The sequence below is a fragment of the Alosa pseudoharengus genome, unplaced genomic scaffold (genome assembly GCF_046254945.1).
Source record: "Alosa pseudoharengus isolate Yale_2024_CS ecotype anadromous, Long Island Sound unplaced genomic scaffold, YU_APseudo_1.1 YU_APseudo_1.1_scf_23, whole genome shotgun sequence".
NCBI lineage: Eukaryota > Metazoa > Chordata > Actinopteri > Clupeiformes > Clupeidae > Alosa > Alosa pseudoharengus.
Window position 1 is genome coordinate 1,465,533 of NW_027468685.1, and position 22,500 is coordinate 1,488,032.

Here is a 22,500-nt window from a genome sequence, read left to right on the forward strand (position 1 = left end):
GCTCACTTTCACTCTCATTAATAATCCATCACGCAGTGTCTGCCTGTGCCTGTGTATGTGTGGTGTATGTGTGGTGTGTGTGTATATGTGTGTGCCTGTGCCTGTGTGTGTGTGTGTGTGTGTGTGCATGTGTGTGCCTGTGCGTGTGTATTTGTGTGTGTGTGCCTGTGTGTGTCTGTGTGCGCGTGTGTGTGTGTCTGTGTGTGTGTGTGTGTGCGTGGGCGTGTGTGTATGTCTGTGTGTGCGTTTGTGCATGTGTGTGTGTGTGCGTGCGTGTGTGTGTGTGTGTGTGCGTGCGTGTGTGTGTGTGTGCGTGTGTGTGTGTGTGTGTGTGTCTGCATGGCTTTTGCTGGAGAAGTTCTGAAGGGGAACTGCAGAATGAAACAAGCTGTTTTGTGGCCTCCCTCCTTCTGGTGCACACACACACACACACACACACACACACACACACACACACACACACTCACATGCAGTCACACACACACACACACACACACACACACACACACACACACACACACACACACATCCCTCCTTCTGGTGCTTTTTATCATTTTCACATACTGAAGAGAAAAGGTGTGAAAAACATCGACGTTTCCTGTCAAGAGACTCAGAGAAACATGTCTGTGTACTTTGTATGCAGTGGATAGATAGATAGATAAATACAGTAGATAGATAGATAGATAGATAGATAGATAGATAGATAGATACAGTAGATAGATAGATAGATAGATAGATTAATCGATCACTTTATTGAGAATGACTTGAAATAGTCTTGCAGTGCATTGATAGTAATCTTGCAGTTCATTGATATAAGACTTGAAGTAGTCTTGCAGTGCATTGATATGAGTCAATAGTGTTTGCATCTCTTTGGCCTACATGGCTCAAGGTCACTGGGGTGAGAGGCATCTCTGCAGACGTAGAGGGAGAGTTGACGCACACACACACACACACACCTCACACGCGCACACGCACACACACACACCTCACACACACGCACACGCACGCACACGCGCACACACGCACGCACACACAGACACACACACATGCACACACACGCACACACACGTAGATGCAGACGTAGAGGGAGAGTTGACGCACACACACACACACACGCGCGCACACGCGCACGCACACAGACACACACACATGCACACGTGCGTGTGTGTGTGTGTGTAGTGAGCGTCTGTATGGCTTTTGCTGGAGAAGTTCTGAAGGGGAACTGCAGAATGAAACAAGCTGTTTTGTGGCCTCCCTCCTTCTGGTGCACACACACACACACACACACACACACACACACACACTCACATGCAGTCACACACACACACACACACACACACGCGCACGCACACACAGACACACACACATGCACACACACGCACACACACGTAGATGCAGACGTAGAGGGAGAGTTGACGCACACACACACACACACACGCACACACACACGCGCACACACACACGCACACACAGACACACACACACACACGCACGCACGCACGCACACACACGTAGATGCAGACGTAGAGGGAGAGTTGACGCACACACACGTACGCACGCACACACACACACGTAGATGCAGACGTAGAGGGAGAGTTGACGCACACACACGCACACACACACACACACGTACATGCAGACGTAGAGGGAGAGTTGACGCACACACACGCACACACACACACGTAGATGTAGATGTAGAGGGAGAGTTGACGCACACACACGCACGTACATGCAGACGTAGAGGGAGAGTTGACGCACACACACGCACACACACACACGTAGATGCAGATGTAGAGGGAGAGTTGACGCATGGGTGGACCCAGGAGAGAGAAGAAACGCAGCGCATATTGAAATTGTATCACTGTAAACAGTATTGTCTAATTACTGGCATATTTTCATATACCGATGTACCGCCCAGCCCTAATGCATACATACATACAATCATACATACATACATACGTACACACATACATACATACACATACATTCATACATACATACACACACACATATACATACATAAATACAGTACACACATACATACATACACACATACACATACATACATACAGTACACACACACATACATACAAACATACATACATACACACATATACATACATACATACAGTACACACACACATGCATACACACATACATACATACATACACATACATTCATACATACATACACACACATATACATACATAAATACAGTACACACATACATACATACATACATACATACATACATATACATACATACATACATACATACATTACACACACACATACATAAATACATACATACATACACACATATACATACATACATACAGTACACACACACATACATACATACACATACATTCATACATACATACACACACACATATACATACATAAATACAGTACACACATACATACATACATATACATACATACATACAGTACACACACACATACATACATACATACACACATATACGTACACACACACATGCATACACACATACATACACATACATCCATACATACATACACACACACATATACATACATAAATACAGTACACACATACATACATACATACATACATACATACACACATATACATACATACATACAGTACACACACACATACATACATACATACACACATATACATACATACATACATACAGTACACACACATACATACATACATAAATACACACATATACATACATACATACATACATACATACAGTACACACACACATACATACATACAGTACACACACACATACATACATACATACATACACACACACACACATACATAGATATATACAGTAGATGATTTGTGGTGAGTTTCTCAAGCCGACTGTGTGTATGGGAGTTTCACACAGTGGCTAATTTAGTCAGAACCACAAGTCTTCCTGAAGAGCTCACCACATCTGATTTCAATATCCTTCAACACCCTTATTTACAATATACTGTATACTGTGTGTGTGTGTGTGTGTTTGTCTGTGCGTGTGTGCATGTGTGCGTGCGTGTGTGTTTTATCAGAAAACCCATGTGGTCTCTTATTAAAAAAAGAGGAAGAAGGCAAGATCCTTTTGCATTGTCATTACATTTCAAAACAGAGAAGTCACACACACACATATGCTACCACATATGGTGTTTCATCTGAACTTGAATGGCTACATTCCATTCATATAGTATTCCCATAAAAATGTATTAATTGGACAAAATGGCAACAACAAAAGTTTGAATTTGACAGATTTAGAGAGACAGGGAGAGAGGGAAAGAGAAAAAGACAGAGGGAGACGAGAGAGAGAGGGAGGGAAAGAGAGAGAGGGAAAGAGAGAGAGGGAAAGAGAGAGAGGGAAAGAGAGAGGGAGAGAGAGGGAGAGAGAGGGAAAGAGAGAGAGGGAAAGAGAGAGGGAGAGAGAGGGAGAGAGAGGGAGAGAGAGAGAGGGAAAGAAAGAGAGAGTGAAGAAACAAAGCAAGAAAAGTCACTAAAGGCTATACTGAATACTGAAAAGTACAATGTGTGTGTGTGTGTGTCTGTGTGTGTCTCTCTGTGTATGTGTGTGTGTGTGTGTGTGTCTGTGTGTGTGTGTGTGTATGTCTCTCTGTGTGTGTGTGTGTGTGTGTGTACGTGTACAGTGAGTTGGGGTTAAGGGGAGACACTCTGTGTATACAAGCTCCTGTTTTAGAAAAGTATCTGAAAGACAAACAGCTTGTGTTGGCTGTGCAGTGGGGTGCGGAAGCCTTCAGCAAGAACACACACACACTCACACACTCACACAGACACACACACACACTGTGCTGTGGGGTGCGGAAGCCTTCAGCAAGAAGCCATTTCCTCCTTAGTCCACTCCAGCCTGATAGATGAGGCTAAGGGAGAGCATCACACACACACACACAGACACACACACACACAAATGCATACACACACATACATACACACTAGTGCTGTCAAACAATTAAAAATTTTAATCACGATTAATCGCTGAATTCCTATAGTTAATCACGATTAATCACATATTTTATCGCATGATTAAAATTCTATTATTTTGCATTTCTGAACTTTCCAGGAGTCCATGTTAACAATATAAAGCAATTATTATTGTGTGTATCTTGATTAGGATTCAAATGAAAGCAAAGCAAGTTACTTCATTAACTTAACTTTAAGACGTAGGTCTATTTGATTATTTCAAATCAAATTTCAAAAGATGTGCAGCAGACCTGAGGCAACACAATATATTCTTCAGAAATATAGCTAATAAAGGGCATACACATAAAATACTATATTCATTATCTTTGAGTTCAGTTGAAAATAAGGAACTTTTCGACATGAGTGCATTGCCATTTTATAGTCCTACAGTATATGGTGAACTGTCACTTGCCACACACATCAGCGCCGAAGTTTTTAAAACGCAAACACTGGATGAACAATGGATTTTATGGAGCGGCGTCGACCAAATATAACTGAATCGTGATTTACACGGCGGCAAAGTGCGATGCTGGTGTGCAGAGCTGTATTGAAAAGAATGGAATCTAATGTACAGTAAATGAATGTCGAAAGCAGAGTGCATCGCACTCATGTCGGCATCGGTGTCCACAGCAATTTAAAACACCATTCAGCTGACCGGGAGTTCAGAACTGCGTTGGTGTTTATTGTACGAATCTACTCTTTGGCCGGCTCGTAAGCCCAAACAAGTGTGTGTAGCATGCCTTTACGTAGCCTACTAAAGGCGCATCATCATAAGGCTACATTTAATATGCATCACGCCCCATTTTAGCGGAAAACAAGTTAACATACATATATCATTGATTCTAATGGGAAAGACAGATAGCCTAATCACACCTTGACGTTACATCTAGTTCATTTACAGGCCATTCAATAATTTTACTAACACGGCAGTTATAAAGAATTATGTGTATGTAACTTACTCATATCGAAACGATGTAGGCTACATTACAACCCATTCAGCACGTACTAGCTACACTTACCATATCCCATGTAAAACGGTTAGCTTGCTAACTGTGGAACTTCAGTATAACAGGCATAGCCAATTATCTCACCTAGTTGTAGGAAAAAGGCTATGTTCATATTACAAGTGATAGAATGAATGTGTGACTTATGTTTAGTTGATGTTATGACATGTAAAGTTAAGCTTGCCGAACTTAGTTATAGTCAGCCACGGGCAGTTTGACTGTCCCTACATTCGTGACACTCCTGTTAGTAGGCTAAACTGGAAAGAGCAAAAAATAGGAACATAATGGTCACATTAATCCCATAAACACACAGATAACTCTTACACCAACCTTATTTTGTGCCTTTTATTCACGTTTGTTTCAAGATTTAGTAAGTATAACTCCTTTTCGCTCCCCACTTCTATGCAGCTTGGTTTCCATGATCCAAACAGCTCCCTTTCCCCTAAAAGGGGGCGTGTACATGCAGCATGGTCTAGCTAGATCCAGTGTGGTGTTGTAGTTGTTCTAACGTTACTAGTTGTTGCAACAGCTTGTGAAAAAACTACAAAGTTTGTTACACCAAAAAGAATGTTAATCTCGCAATAAAAAATTGACGCCGTTAAAATAGGTTTACGTTAACGCCGTTAATAACACGTTTAACTGACAGCACTAATACACACATACACACACACACACTTACATACACACACACACGCATACACACACATACATACATACACACACACACACACACACACCCATTAACACTCACAAACTATTACACAGCAACACACAAACACACACATGTAAAATCACCTCATTGGCAAAACCAAATCAATTCTCTTTCAGGCTAATATGATTAACCCACAGCATGAACTCACACCCACTACACTCACACCCACAACAATCACACACACACACACACACCAGACTCAATCAATTCAGGCTTCATTGTAATCAAAGCTAATCGTATACCCTCTAACGCACGCACGCACACACACACACACACATACACACACACACGCATACACACACCTACACATACATACACACACACACACATACTGTACACACACACACACGCATACACACACACACACACACAAGCACGCATGCACACACACACACACACACACACACACACACACACAAATACACACACCTTCACTAAGTGACAGTATTGAGATTAGTCATTCCAATAAAGTTCTATTGAAGAGATTTGAATTGAGAGGGAGTGATGAAGTAAAAGAGTGAGAGAGGGAGAGAGAGGTAGTTAGAGAGAGAGGGAGAGAGAGGTAGTGAGAGAGAGAGAGAGAGAGTTTGCCATCAGTATTCCTCAGTATGGTAACTGGCAAGCTGGCTCCAGAATCCTGCCCTCTGATTGGTCAGTTTTCTATTAGACACGGAGAATGACCTCAAAATGCAGGCAGCATGCCGACTGATGCCAGATGCCATCCCTCATGTCAACACGCACACACACACACACACACATTATAGTCACAAACATCACATCCCATATACAGTAACACATAAAGACATGTCTGTCCAGTACACATGTAAACACACACATACAAAGAAATTCTACACACACACACTGTGATGGACAAGCCATCAGGCTTTTATTTTGACATGATTGTGTATTTTATTTTGATATACTTTTGGTTTGTTTGTAGGTCTGGGACAACGCGTCGACGTAATCGATGACGTCGGCGCAAAAAATACGTCGACGCAAAATATGCGCGTCGATTCGTCAAACATAACGTGTGCTGCTAAATATTTTTAATTTTACACCTTCAGTGTGCCACGAAATCAAAACCGGCCACCACGCATTGATGTTCTATGTTGTACTATTTAAATTAAAGATAAGATAAAATAATTTCATTGAGCTGCACTTTTTACTCACACAGCCTTTCCTCGCCCCGAGCCCGCTGCTCCTCCTCTGCATGTGCATTTAACAAAATATTCACGATTGTTGAAGGATTGTTGTTTCTACATAGAAGCACTGCATAGAACACAGTGGGCTAAATTGCTATTAAATCCGCTTAGCATCGGGACCATGCAGCGCAAATTTGTTCAAAACTGCTGCATTAAAGTTAAAGTAAACTCTATTAAGGTCTTATCACAACATAGTACATTGAGGAGACTAAACTAAGTTAAGTTACAGTATGCAATCAAGCAGTATCTCAAAGCTAACGTTAGAATACTGTTTGGATGTCAAGTTTAGCATGCTTACTTACAGCTGCTTGTATTCGTTACTCATGCAGGGCTCATTTTATTGACTCTGAATGTTTGCAAAATCCCTATGTAAATGGAAAAGTGTTTTCCAAGACTCAAAAGTGCTTGTCCCAAGCAGAAGTACGAACCGTTATTTGAACTAACTACGTTATGAATTGCATCCACACATCAGCAGCCTTGTAACTGTGTTAATGTTAATTGCAAGGATTCCCTCACAAACGTCTTAAAGTGACAGGCACTCAATTAGACCTATACACTACTGAACTTTATTGAATGCTACCTCTGACTAAGAATGCATTACTTTGCACTTGTATAGTCTTTTATTTTGGAATCTTAAGAGCAATAAACATATATTGCAATGTTAAAGAATTCATGTTTTTTCATTCAGATATGTAAATAAACATGTATAAGTTGCTATTAGTCAATTAATGGGGAGATAATCGATAATTGAATCGAATCGAAATCGAATCGGACTGAAAAAATGAATCGTTAGATTAATCGTTTAAAAAATAATCGTTTATCCCAGCCCTATTTGTTTGTGTATAATTAAGTGCACTGGCATAAAGTAAAGGATGCCAGGTTGCTCACCGCTAGGTTGCTCTGTGTTGAGGTAGTGTCCCAAAGTAAAGACGACATGCTAGGTTGCTTACCGCTAGGTTGCTCTGTGTTGAGGTAGTGTCCCAAAGTAAAGACGACATGCTAGGTTGCTTACCGCTAGGTTGCTCTGTGTTGAGGTAGTGTCCCAAAGTAAAGGGGACATGCTAGGTTGCTCACCGCTAGGTTGCTCTGTGTTGAGGTAAGTAAAGACGACATGCTAGGTTGCTCACCGCTAGGTTGCTCTGTGTTGAGGTAGTGTCCCCTAGGTTGCTCACCGCTAGGTTGGTATTTGTCCCAAAGATTTTTGTTGAGGCTGCCGCTGGGCTCAGCGCAAAAGACCTAATTTACAGTGTGTGTGTGTGTGTGTGATGTACAGTGCACCGCGGTCAAAAGACCTATGATTTACAGTGTGCTGCGGTCAAAGTTCAACATGTTTGAAAAATGCTGCTTGCGCTGTGCGTTGCTCGGCACAGCGGCAGACCAGTGCTTATGTTTCATAGCGCAGCACACACACACACATACAGTCAGATGTTTGACCAATACTGTGTTTCATAGCGCAGCACGGCCGTTTGCACGGCAGACACTAAAGGACAGTCAGATGTTTGACCAATACTGATAGCTGACCATGCTATTTATGCTATTTTGAATGTCATTTCTTTTTGGAGTACTTCTGTCAAAAACGTGAAATTTGTGTTATAGTGACTTAATTTCAAGATGACTCATGGTGTTGTCTGTATATGGTCCTTTTTAATATACTATCTGCACATTTACAAAGTTGTCAATGCCTCGTTTTATATGTTAGGACCCTCACCCTCGGGCTATTGAGCCTCGTAAATGGTTCATAATTAGCAATCTTTTTACCATGAGAAATGCCCTATCGCTACCAGTGTTAGCCTTTTGGAAGCATCGGCTAAACACAGGGTAGTTTAGAATGCATCGGATCAGTGTGTTTTTTGCTCCCCAACGAATGTTCCAACTCGTTATCATGCTAAGCATATCCAAAATCCCTTTTACACCAGATTTTCCCTTTCAGAAGCAAAAAAGGCACGTTTAGATGATGCCCCCAGACCTAGCATTTGGTAGCACTGATTTTGTGTGTGTGTGTGTGTGTGTGTGTGTGGGGGGGGGGGGGGTTATTTAATAACATAGAAATAATTTGGAACACTATTGATTAAAATACCGTATTGGTCTGAATATAAGACAAAGTTTTTTTTCTCAAAATATGTCTGAAAAAGTGGGGTCGTCTGTTGTCTTATATTCGCGGCCTAGACAAACAAAGGAAATGCCCGTAGATGGCGCCGTATCGATATTTTGTAACGAGCCTTTTGGATTAAGTTAGCAGCCACCAAAGGTCTTCACAACAGTGTCACAAGCCTGAATGATGGAGAGACCAAGAGGTCATCTGGAACAAAGTGGTTCAAAAGTAGGTCAAGTTAACCAACAATTGAGAAAAAGCCAGGATTTTTTAAACATGAATTTTAAAACTTGATTAATGCAATGGCGAATTTTAAAATCGTATGGAGATTAATGCAATGGAGGGCCCAGAAAGACCGTCTCAAGAATGAAAACAGTCATAATCAAAATCCGTAGTCATAAAATTGTCCATTTCCAACAGAGTGTGTGAATATGTGAATGAAACACGTGATGACGGAATGCCCATTTTGAGCTGTCACACAGCTGAAGGCTTTGGAGATCGCTAAAGAGCTAAAAACACCTACCCACTGAAAAACTAGCCTTAATGATACGGCGCAATGGACTTCAAAACTAGCCGTAATGATACGGCGCAATGGACTTCAAAACTAGCCTTAATGATGCAGCGTAATGGACTTCAAAACTAGCCTTAATGATGCGGCGCAATGGACTTCAAAACTAGCCGTTATGATACGGCGCAATGGACTTCAAAACTAGCCTTAATGATGCGGCGTAATGGACATCAAAACTAGCCTTAATGATGCGGTGCAATGGACTTCAAAACTAGCCTTAATGATACGGCGCAATGGACTGTCATTGCATCGCAGAAGTCTTGCCCAGCACCCTCAGACTTCGAGGAAAATCGTCTTTTCAGCGATATGTGATCAACTTAAGGAAAACTCACTCACACCTCCTGGATCTGATGGGCAAAGCTGATCAAACGCCAGTGTTTTTTGACATGCCAACATGTGTCAGAGTTGAAACTGCTTGTTTCAAGACTGTACACTTAGACGTGTGGTTAATGCAGTTATTGAAAGTTATTGAGGCTATAGTTCTTTTCTTTTCTTTCATAATATAAATAGCCTAGGCTAGCCACAGTCCATCTTTTGCACTTTTATGGCATTATAAAAATATCAAGTGATTCATTAACATATCAGTGTTATTTATTTCATTTAAATTTGACAAATGTTCATTAATTCATCACCAGAAAAAAACAAATCTAAATCAAACAAGAAAAAGCTTTTTTATTATTCAGGGTCGTCTTATATTCGGACCAATATGGTATTTGAACACTGGACTGATTTGAACATTGAATATAAATATAGAGCTGCACAGTCCCGCCCACAGCCAAAATGCTGTTAGGTGCCGGATGTAAGATTCCCATTCATTTGTCCCATTGACATTTGGAAAAATCCATATCTAAAGAGTTTTACAGCATGTCTTAGGCTAACCAGCTACGGCATAACTCATAAGCATACAACATATCATTTCGAGTGAATAAACGAAGAGAAAATCCAAAAAAAGTCAAAGGTACAAGACTGTGTACATATTTTCATTTCCGAGCGAAGGAACTACTCATCCCATAAACCACCGCGCCTCACTGAATAATATAGGCAAAATCGGCGCGATTTATTTTGCCATTTCCAACCGTCGACAGCGCGCGAATCCTTTCCTCCAAACAGTGATTTTTATATAGTGAATGTGCAGTTAATAGCAGTTATTTCATGAGTAATCGTGTAAATAATAGTGTTTTGATATTGAATTTTATATTTATCATCGTGTATTTTATATCGTGTGTGTGTGAACGCGGTTAACGTTAACGACAGTGCTTCGTAACGTTACCTGACTCATCCTATGCTGTCATCACTGCTCAGTCGGGCTGATGCATGGACTGGTTCATGGTCTGCTCTTGGACCACCATTTTCAGTTTATTAATTTGCCGTGAATTATTACACAAAATATTCATTAAATGCACAAAGTATTCCTATGTTAATGATTGATATGAATCATACAGTATGAAGGCTACAGTAGCCTAGCTAATGTTAACTAGCACTGCTAGCAGCATTAACGTTACCAACCTCCCTGCTTAACTCACCACAACTTTGTAGGTCTTGTCCCTCATGCTGGCCCTTACAAAACCCACAAACTGACTCTCGGACACACAACAGTCAATAATGTGACCCGATTTAAAGTGGCTTTCACCCCTTTGGACACTCATTAAAACATAATATATTTCATACCTGTGTTGCAGAATGTAGGCTAATGTTAGCTGCATTATGTAATGACATACAATGTCGGAAAGGCTAAAGGTTAGCCTGTCGGCTACCTGGAAAGTTTGAGCAAAGATTCTATAGTTAACTAAGATGAATCATAAGACGATTCACCAATGGAACAAAATGGCACTAGTTCCGGACTCCTAAATAGGCGTGTCAAAACATAAACTTTTCTCTGAATAAGCAATAATAACATATACATATAATTTTGTATACTATTTTACAGTCATTGTTTTTGTGTGATGCCAATGAAACACTCTTTCGGACACGGAATGAATAATTTCATTTTGCCCCGTTAACCGAGCTAGCTAGCTAACGTTAGCACAGTAAACGTAACGTGAATGGGAATGTTCGCTAGCTAGCTAGCAGCTAAGAACTTTGGTTAAACTTATATATTGTCGCAAACAAACCTGAAATAACATATGTTCAGCAACTTTGTGGTAGTCTACTAGTTCTAGCAAAAAATATGTTAGGTTAGTTTATCAACCATCTCTGAGTCTAGAGCCTCTGAGAACAGGTGGCTGTGCACCAGAGCTTTGAGGAGACAGTGACAGATCACGAACAAAGCTATTTTTGTCTTTATTTGTTTCGTTGGAAAAAACAATTTCAATGTCGGAATGTTAGGGAGACATGTGGCTTCTAGAAAATGGGTTCAAAACTTAAATCGCTGAATGTAGGGCTAAGGGATTGGTCATATTCCGTGAAAATGTTAATTTCTCCCATAGGAATACATAGACACTGGACCTCCCGCTAGACTCCTAAATGGGCGTGGCAGCTTCGAACCCCACGTCACAACATGCCAGAATTTACCCTCTTATGAATCGTCTTGCTTTATCAACCGTCTCTGGTTTGAGTGTTTAAACTAACATTTACAGTGGTCTATTTGATAGTGTATTGGCCCTGACTAAGTTCGTGTGATGTATAAACCCCAATCCTTGTTGATACAAGTACCAATATTCGTCAAGAAAGTTTTTAATCACATTAAGATTTTCGCCATCTTTGTCAATATTTTTCGCTGAGAAAGTTTCAAACTATGACCATAACGGCCTTTCCACCAATCAGAGGCATCACTGTGGGATTGTGGGATTGTTCAGGATTGTGGGTAATGAAGTACTTATCCAAGAGATCGCGAATAAAAGGCATTTATCTCAAAACAAGGTTAGTGCCCCATGAACTCTTGGTGTCTATAGGCAGGGTTGCCAACTTTGGGTGTTTGGCTGGAGTGAGATTTTGTGAAGTCATAGTGCGTGTGCGTTAAATTTTTCCCTAAACCTAATTTTAAAAATGTCTGTCCCCTGACTTTTTTGCTATGTACAGTATAATCCCTGATTTATGTTTTTTTTTAAAAACCTAATAGAATGGAAAAGTTTCTTCAAAATGTACAATTAAATTATTGATTGCATTTGAAAACAAGACCAGTGACCAAGACCAGTGTTTTAACCCCTATTTACACATATGTAGGTATTTAAGCACAGCTCAGTTTTAAGACACTTAAAGCCCAAAGTTGGAGACCATATAGAAATTTGCTACCATTTCAAAACCGGATTACTCTGGAACGGCTTATTGTACAGGATTGCATTACACCTTTGTGTTTAGTAACTGCTGTTTATTCTGGTTTACGGTTAGCGCAGAGCTATAGTAGCCTAATATGATTATTTCTTAAAAGTTAATTTTCTCGCGAACCGTTTATCGCAGCAAATAGCGGGTATAGCACCTTATAAAAGATGAGAAAAGGTTATTTCATGTGATGTCTGTGAGGGTACTTCGCGAGTAGTTCCTAGAGAAGAATGAGCGGTCACACTTTATGTCGGTCTGCCTCATGTCTAAATAGCAGCGTGTTCCGGGAAGGTGTCGTGGACCGGATTAAAATAGCCTAGTCAGCGAATCAACAATCAGAGAAAACTGCGCTGAGAACGTTGTAGGCGGATATTAGACCTACCTGCTGTTGGTCTAGACATATGTATGCCTTAAACTCGTACCCTGTCATTTAGAAACAATGCTGTGGTCTAGTCTAGTCATCAACAAAAAATGACAGGATTGCAAAAAAAAAAAAATGGATTTGGTGTGACATTTCTTGAGTGTGCGTGAGAGCGTGAGATTGGTGCTGAAAGCGTGAGTGTCACGCCAGATGCGTGAGAGTTGGCAACCCTGCTATAGGAGCATATACAATCGCTCAGTACAGCCGTAGCTGGTTTTAAGTCTACCACGTGCAGTTAAGTTTTTATGGCTTATACCGCAATTGTCAATGGAGAAATTGCATTGAATTTTTACATCCGGCATCGGCTGTGGGCGGGACTGTGCAGCTCTATACGTATATATACACACATATAAATTGTATATAATTGTATAATTGTTTAATAAATATAGTTAAAGATAATAAATATAATTGTATATAATAATATCTAATATTAAATGATATATTCTATTAATGGGTGATTCTCCAACTACAGGCACTTTTGTGTCCTTGTGGTTGTTTTTGTGGAAAAATATAATATTTTTGTTTCAATCATGTCAATTTGCAAAGGCCAGATCACCAGCATCCTATAAAAAATTAATCATGCCTATATATTCTGATTTACTGCTCTTACGGCTTTTATCAGTGGATTTGGCTGTTTTGAGCTTGTCCCCAACCCAGACTTGTAACCTTTAACTGTTAAAATACACTAAAAACAAATTAAACCTAGATGATTTTGTACCATGTTTGTTGCAAGAAAGAGTTAAATAAACACATACCATTTCAATTTCTAATGCAAATAATATATTTATACTATTTTTTAGGGAAAACATCAGTGTCCCTAGGTTTTCCGTCATTTCCACCACACAACCTATTTCCAGTAATATATACTTTTTTACTTAAAAATGTTTATTTGTTTACCAGGGGAAAACATAGTGTTACTAAAGAGGAAGGTTGATGGCAAATATCAGAGACATATGGTGATCAGAAACTGAAGAAAAATCAATGTCATTTCCACCACAGCTGTAACTTTGTCAAAATATGCTAAATAAGTGAAAAAAAGCATAGTTGTGTGTATTTTAAATACATTGTGCCCTATCTCCAAAAGTATCTGGGTATGGCAATGGAATGTGATTATATATGGCTGAATACTGTGAGAATGTCATTTCCATCACAGTCATTTCCACCACAAATTGAGGTCATTTCCACCACAAAGTCAGCAAGACAGTGATGCAATGTCATTTCCACTACAGTCCCCACAGTCATTTCCACCACAAAATGACCATCACAACATAGGTTTTAAGGGAATAAAACATAATTCCAGGTGACATAGACTTATACTATTTTCAGAAACTATAATCCATACTTCATTATTAATAGAAAAACATGGGAGTGACTTTAATAATGTATGTATACTTTAAATAAAGAGTATTTTTGATTATGAAAAACATAATTCATTGTACCGAGCAACTAGGTGTCTAGTCTAGGTGCTATTTCTATTGCAGCTCTACTATACTATACCTCTAGGTCAGGGGTATTCAATTAATCTTTAGCGAGGTCCAGTTACGGAAAATTTCCTCAAGCAAAGGTCCGGAGCATCATAATGTTTAACGTGCGTGTTTAGGCTATGTATGTATGTATGTATGTATGTATGTATGTATAGGCTGGATGGATGGAGCCTAGTTGTAGATAGATAGATAGATAGATAGATAGATACTTTATTGATCCCCAAGGGGAAATTCAAGAAATAGAAGATTGTAGGCCTAGGCCTAATGTTTAATGTGAAATAAAATCAGTAGCCTAAAAGGCAACATTCGAAATGAGGAGAAATAAGGCAAGATAAGAGTAGCCTAATTGGGGAGAAAAACTGAGTAGCCTTGGCTATTTTTAAGATCTTAACGTGAACTTAAAATAAAATTTGAGCTGAGACAAGGATGGATATTCCACAGCTGGTTCCTTGAACCCATTAATCAGCAAGTTTAATTTAATTGTTTTAGTTTTTTTTTTATGTTGACCCGAAATCCTGGAAACCCAGGAATATCACGTTGTTGGGCAGTGAATGCATGTAGGCTAGATTGTGGTGGATCAATCATATCGCCTTCTTAAATCGTGAAATATTCTGTGGTCTCAGTTCACTGTTGAATGGGCCTAGCCTACCCTATGCTTGCTCAAAATATATGCTTTGTAGTAGAGGTGCTTAAAATTGGCGCTTAAAATCGCCTGTCTCAGAAGATATAGAAGAGGTCCAGGGCAATTCCGCGCAAAACTGTCACGTCCATATTTAGTTGGCGTTACGGACATGACAGTTTTACGTGGTAGCCTAGGCCTATTGCCCCCGTATCGTTATATAGGCTAAAGCTCTGTTCTCGCTGTCTAGCTTTCTCCTCTTTGAGCAATCGATGATTTGAAAATAACTTACTTATCGTTAACTTAGATATCCATCTGATTGTTTCTCGTGCCGTCTCCTCTCTTCGCTCGTTTCAGGCTATCAGTCTCTTCTCCATAGTAGGCTACTTTACTCACTGACTCGACTTTATCAGAATTCACAGATTTCACTGGCTGAGTAGCAGCAAGCGAAATGATGGTTCCTGAAGCTCCTGAAGTAGGCCTAAATGCTGTTATCCTAACCAACGAAACATTTAGCGCAGCTTTGAAATCTTACGTGAAAATCTAAATTAGGCTATTATGATCTGGGTCCGGATAGGATCACGTCACGGTCCGAACTCGGACCGCGGTCCGCCATTTGGTGATGGCTGCTCTAGGTGCTATTTATATTACAGCTCTACTATACTATACCTCTAGGTGCTATTTCTATTGCAGCTTGCAGGGAACAGACATGTCATACCCAGCATCATTTCTGCCTGTTGAGCGTATTACTGGGAGTTGGTGGTTAACACATCCACTGTTTAAGCAAGACCAAAGGCCACAGTCATGCCAGCATGCACAGTTCACCGCCCCCGCTACCCTGATTTGCATTTGTATAGCTCACAGCATTTTCATTTACATGTAAAAGCCTCCCCTAGAATTAGGAGGAGGGGGGTCATGGGGGGACAACTGCCAAGCAAGGACCACGTCAATTTCTGACAATTCATGGCAGTTTTCGGCGTTGCCTGCAAATTACAGTGAACAGCCGTTAACCTGAACTTCCACGACAATCTACAGTGCCGCATAGTGACGAAAATCACACTTTTCATGCAGTGTACTATACTATACCTCTAGGTGCTATTTCTATTGCAGCTCTACTATAGACCGGTTTCAGGTCCCTAACAACCGTCGTTAAGGACGAACTCGGAGGACAAGCAAACCCAGAGCCTTGTAGCAATACATTGAGAGAAAGACGCAAGGAGGTTGAAAATTGTTAACTTTTGGCAGAGAAAAGCAGACGGAAATTCCCCTGTGTGGTACAGGAGACATTTCATTTTTTTGTGATGTGTCCGTTCAAAGCTAAAAATGTTTAAAACGCCAATAAAGTAGGCAGGCCTAGGTGCTAGACATTTGGATAAGAAGCATGCATTATGAAGCTACGAAGTTATGCCACAAATGTTATCTTCATGCTCAAGAGGAAAAACTCAAGTCATGTAGGCTAAATAACAGGGTAGTGACGTTAACAAAGTGTTTTTTTTTAATCATATTCCTCAGCATATAATTTTAATAAGAGACTTATGATCCATGAGAACGGAGGCTAACGTTAGCCTATATTTCACGCAAATGACAATATGCAGGGTAGCCTAAAGTTAAAGTTGACACTCCATTTGAGTTGTTTGTTTTAAAAAAGAAGACATGGGCTTGCAAGTAACGTTATTGCATAGGCCTATAAAGTAGCCTAATTTATAGCTAATCAGTCATAGGCTCCTGTCCTGTCAGTTAACATCCAGCACAATGCATTTTGTGCATTGTAACGTTATTTCAGTCAATCGTTCAATGTGTGGCCAGCATAGGCTACTTTATCAAAGTACTGTAATTATCCTCTGACCTCAGGGGGAAATGATTGTCCACCCCTGTCATTATGTACCCTTTGAGTAGGTAATGTTCTCACTAAATCTAAACTAATTGTTTGTGCAGTCGAAGCCCTAACGCTAACATTAGCTTAAGCCTAACCTAACTTTACAGTGACTGGCCACATGTTTACCTTCCGTAAAATCCGTTGCTTTTTCATAGGTAAATCGGCTACACCTCTAGATGAAAACAATCCAGACTCGGCTACACCGAAATATTTCGGCAATATGTTTTTATTCTTCATCTTATATCAAGTTCAGCCAGCTTGTTTTCTATGCGCTGTCAGTGTAAACAACTAGTGCTTGTCCTCCGAGTTCGTTCTTGACTACGGTTGTTAGGGACCTGAAACCGGTCTATACTATACCTAGGGTTGGGTATCGTTTGAATTTGAACGATTCCGATTCCAATTCCGATTTCTTGTTTCGATTCCGATTCCCAACGTTTCTCAATTCCGATTGTTTTAGGAGGCAGGGTCAAAAAAAGTTTAGGATATTTTAAATGAGCTAGCTAACCAACGGTCTTTCTCAGGGTATCTGCACATTTTCCAAGTGCAAACTTAAAGACTTTTAAGACCTTTTCAAGACATCTAAATGACAAATTAAGACTATACCACGGCAAAAAGATATATATGATGGTTTATGAAATAGTTTTTTTTTCAACTGATTTTAACCCCCACCCCATTTTGGATTTCTACAGAAGTTACCAAATATATTTTGGCGAAAGAAAAATAATTGTGTGTGAATTACCTTCAAAGCTATAAATGCCCAATTTTAGGGTCTGGGCTGCTTGCTTTTGAAGCTGGCTGTACTACATATTTGGTTTTGCTTATTGCTGTGGCTGACTGTTCTTCACCTGTGTCTGTAGTAGCCTAGGCCAGTGTTGGGAAAGTTCACTTTCTACGTGAACTAGTTCAAAGTTCAGTTCACAAATTTTAAAATGAACTAGTTCAGTTCATAGTTCATAATTCAAAATTTTGAACTAAGTTCACACTTTCCAAAAATGAACTAGTTCATAGTTCTTTTTTTTTTTTTCATATGTTGCTGCGAGCTATTCTTTTTCAAAATTATTGCCACAGCCCATATAGAATGCAGTTAATTTGGGTTGAGGATCTGTCTTGACAGTCTTTTGATTTTGTATTGGCTTGCACATACCTTGAAAGGCTAGCCAGGTGCTTCAGTTCAATGTGCCGTTTCAGGTTTGCTGTGGATGTGACTGAAGTGCGGGCAAAGTTTGCACAGAAATGTACGATTTTTCCCATCCTCACCGACCTTGTCATAAAACTTGTTTAAATGATCATACGACGCCTCCTTGCTGCTTTGTCATCTACATCAGCCTTTCTCAAACTTCTTTGACCTGAGGCCCAGTCAAGGCATACTTTGGGGTCATAGGGCCCACCTACATGAACCCACCCCCTCCTCCCACCCCCCATCAAATTATAATGATATCACAATTATTATTATTTTTATACTATATTGCTATACATGCACTTCAAAACAGTCAATGTTTAAAGTGCTAAGATTGTTCACAAAAGTTTGTGAAAACATGCACATCAGAGTACTGCTTTACTACTGTAAAATATAATTAGGCCTGCAATGTTTTTGCATTGTTGGATGATGCTTGCATGAGAAATACTTCTCAAAACAAAAGCAATTATATGGGTGCCATTGTTTTGGGATCTTTCCCTCATGCAAGCATCATACACTGATAGAATATTTATATGCTATTTAAATACATTTCATTTGAATGCCTCATTGTAAGGATTCAGGAAACACAACCAGCTTTTGTGAATGGTAAATGGCGGATCAGATCATGCGTAAATCACTGATCTGGAGATCTTTAGCTATCTTTAACTAAGACTAATTAATAGCTTTTGGCTGACTTTAATACTTAATGCTAGACAGTGTTTTATATAGTCTGTGCTCTGTTTTTATGGAAGTTGCGTAAATCCACGTCGTTCTATTAAATGTCGTTTCATAATTAAATAGCCTTCCAATAGGTTGAGCTTAGCTTTGCTACCAACGTGCACACGCATGCATTGAATAAACGCTCATACCACGACTTAATTCTATGCCTCTATGTTTGATGACACCAAATTAACAAGTATTTCCTACTAATTGCAGAAACGTTTGTTTTCTTTTTCTGTCCGCGGTTCCTTGATCAATTGCGCAGCAAATTATCAGACGATGCCCCGGGAATAATTTCACTCTGCAGACCAGCATTGTCCACGTTGCGGACCGCGGCCCATAGTTTGAGAAATGGTGACCTGCATGCTGCCATATTAAGGCCTTTTTACGGTGTGTTTTAGCCGGGTTTTCATGTGGAAGGCTGTGTAGAAATCTGGCACCCTATTGAACGAAGTTAAACTGAAAGAGCGTGCCGTTCACAGACACCAGAATGAACGAGTTCACAGTAACGTTCATCAGGCAGTAATGCAGGACGTTCAGTTCAAGTTCGGTCAAAATATGAACGAGTTCATGAACTTTCGTTCAATGAACGCGTTCAGGCACAACACTGGCCTAGGCTACTTGCCAAAGACATGTGCACTGGACTGGATTCCCTTCAATATTTTTTTCAATGTTAGACTAAGCTATTTACATATTTTAATAAGCCTACTTTATATAATTTACTATATGCATCTATTGTCCAATATGCAGCACAGCAAATTAAAGTTAATCCACTACTTTACATTTTGCATACCAGTTGTATCTATTGTAAAACCATTGACTTGTTTTAAATTAATTAAGAGACAGGTCCTCCTCACATGATCCTGCTGAAAACCGCTGGTTTCATCTCAAGCACGCACGTATTACGAACGCACGTTTTTTTTTTTTATGTAGCCAGTCGCCGACATTCAAAAAATATGCGGTTATATTTCACAACTTTTGCGAAGTAGGCCTAGCCTACTGGGAAACGCTGGCAAGCAAGCTGCTGGCAGATATTACAGGTAGGCTATTATAACTTAGACAGATATTTTCTTCCCTAGGCTAGGCCAGCAACACACGCTGGAAAGATGCAAACAGATCAACTTAACATATACAGTATTTCCTCCTGATTGCGAAGCACTGTGCATAATTTGACCAGCAGTCTTCACGTCCATAGTTTGTGAAACAATGCTGCGTCCGAGCAAAGATTCTAGATGCCAAGCGCAACTCAAAAAAGGAGGACAAATGAGCGTCCGGCTTGAGGCTGCGCCAGACGCCGGACAGGGCTTTTAAAAATCATATGTCCGGTCTAAATTCGAACGTATGGCCAACCTATCGCTAACTAGCTTACCAATTCTTTCTCCCGCTCATTCTACCTGTCTATCTCTCAGGCCTCGGCTACACCACGAAAATGTCAGGCATATTATTTTGTATACTGTATTATTACCGTTTTCAGACCTTTAACCACACCCGTGAAAAACATCTGCACTCTGCAACCACTACACTTCCTCCCGTAGCCTTATAGCCTAGTCACTTATACAATTGCGTTTTAAATACACGAAACTGGATGGAGACATCACTCGCTCTCTTGCACTCGCTGGCAGTCCCATACGCACATTTAATACCTCTCTTTCGAAAATCCCAGACTTTTTTATGCCTTAAAAACCGAAAGTTGTATTTAAGACTTTTTAAGGATCCGCGGGAACCCTAGCCTGGCGAGCCAGACCCACATTAGCATGTAGGGTCTGGACACTCACCGTTCGCAGTGCTCAGTCCGAGGGGCGGGATAATCAGTTGTCTTTCAAATTCCCTCTGCACGCAATAGGACAGCGGCAGCGCTATGAGTCCCATGCGTTTCCCACCAGCGGAGCTAGTTGGCTAGTTCAAACGTTTGCCAACTTAATAAAAGCTTAACTCGTGTCTGTTCGCCAACAGCAACATCCATCTTATTTGTTTTCAAATAGCAGGGAATTCAAGCCAAACCGTTGCAACTCTGCCATCAATCATTATGTTAAGCCCACCTAACGACTCTATACACGATTTCATTGGCCCGGAGAAGTTTCGATATCTGGAGCTCACAAGCCAACGGAGAGTTGCTAGACTAGCCCTGGCAGCAAATGTAATTTGCTGCCGCTAGGGGCGCGTCTAGATTTCTAGGCTACGGGAACCCTGCTTTCTGAATTAAATAGTCTGACCTTCTCCATGAATTTTTATTCTATGAACTTTGACTTTTTATGAACTTTTGAAAAGTGAAGCCACACTTTAGACCGCCGACGCACGCTATCCATGCTTAACTTCCTCGTTTATGTAAACACTTCTGGTGGGCGCTTCTTCGTTGGTGTTCAGCCGTTTCTTCTTCCGGTCGGCGGACTGGGAATCAAAACTAGGAATCGAAATTTAAACTTTTGAACGATTCCGGGAAAATCGCAAAGATAGTCCCGGTTCCAACCAATACTCGATATTCGATACCCAAGCCTAACTATACCTCTTTCTGTCTCTTGCTGCCTCAGTTGTCAGCTCTGGTTGAAGTCTAGAGATCGTGTAAACAAAGTAGCCTAGTTGGCTATCTTAGCTGACTAGCTTATCATAGTCTACTGGTTGGACTGTTCAGTTTCCCCATATGTGTTTATATTTCAAGATTTCAAAGTTTCTCCTTCACAAGTTTCTCCTTGGGACAGGCCCTTTTGAGTCTTGTAAAACACTGGCAGCTTGGAGGCTGCTTGGGGGGATTGCAGCATGCCATTGGATGCTTGGGGGGATTGCAGCGTGCCATTGGCTGCTTGGGGGGATTGCAGCGTGCCATTGGAGCTTGGAGGCTGCTTGGGGGGATTGCTTTTGTTCTGGGCCTCTGACACGCTATTGGCTGGCGTATGATTTGTCTGGGCTGCTATTGGCTGGAGAGTGTGTGTTTGAGCTGGAGAGTGTGTGTTTGAGCTGCTATTGGCTGGAGAGTGTGTGTCTGGGAGGGGAATTCATTGGCAGATATTCTTGGCCTAGTAGATGTCATTGGCTGTTGTTTGGTGAGGCTGGGCTGCCATTGGTTGGAGTGTGTGTGTGTGTTTGGTGAGGCTGGGCTGCCATTGGTTGGAGTGTGTGTGTGTGTGTGTGCAGGAGATGAGTTCTAAAGCATAGCACTCATGATGGCTTTTCCAGACCCTTATTTTCTATGGCATGGATCTCGGAATGATATTTATTCTCGGAAAAATCTGAATTCTTGCTCCCAAACCTGCAGGTTAGAGAGAGAGGAGAGGAGAGGAGGAGAGAGAGAGGACAGAGGAGAGGAGGATATAGAGAGGAGAGGAGGATAAAGAGAGGAGAGGAAGATAGAGGAGAGAGGAGAGGAGGAGGAGAGGACAGAGGAGA

At 40.7% G+C, this 22,500-nt stretch overlaps 1 protein-coding gene across 1 annotated transcript in view; it reads left to right on the forward strand.

The window, feature by feature from the left end:
* LOC143140464 (zinc finger protein 704-like) overlaps positions 1-22,500 on the forward strand; it is a 109,749-nt gene that overhangs the window by 41,938 nt on the left and 45,311 nt on the right. The window lies entirely within an intron of this gene.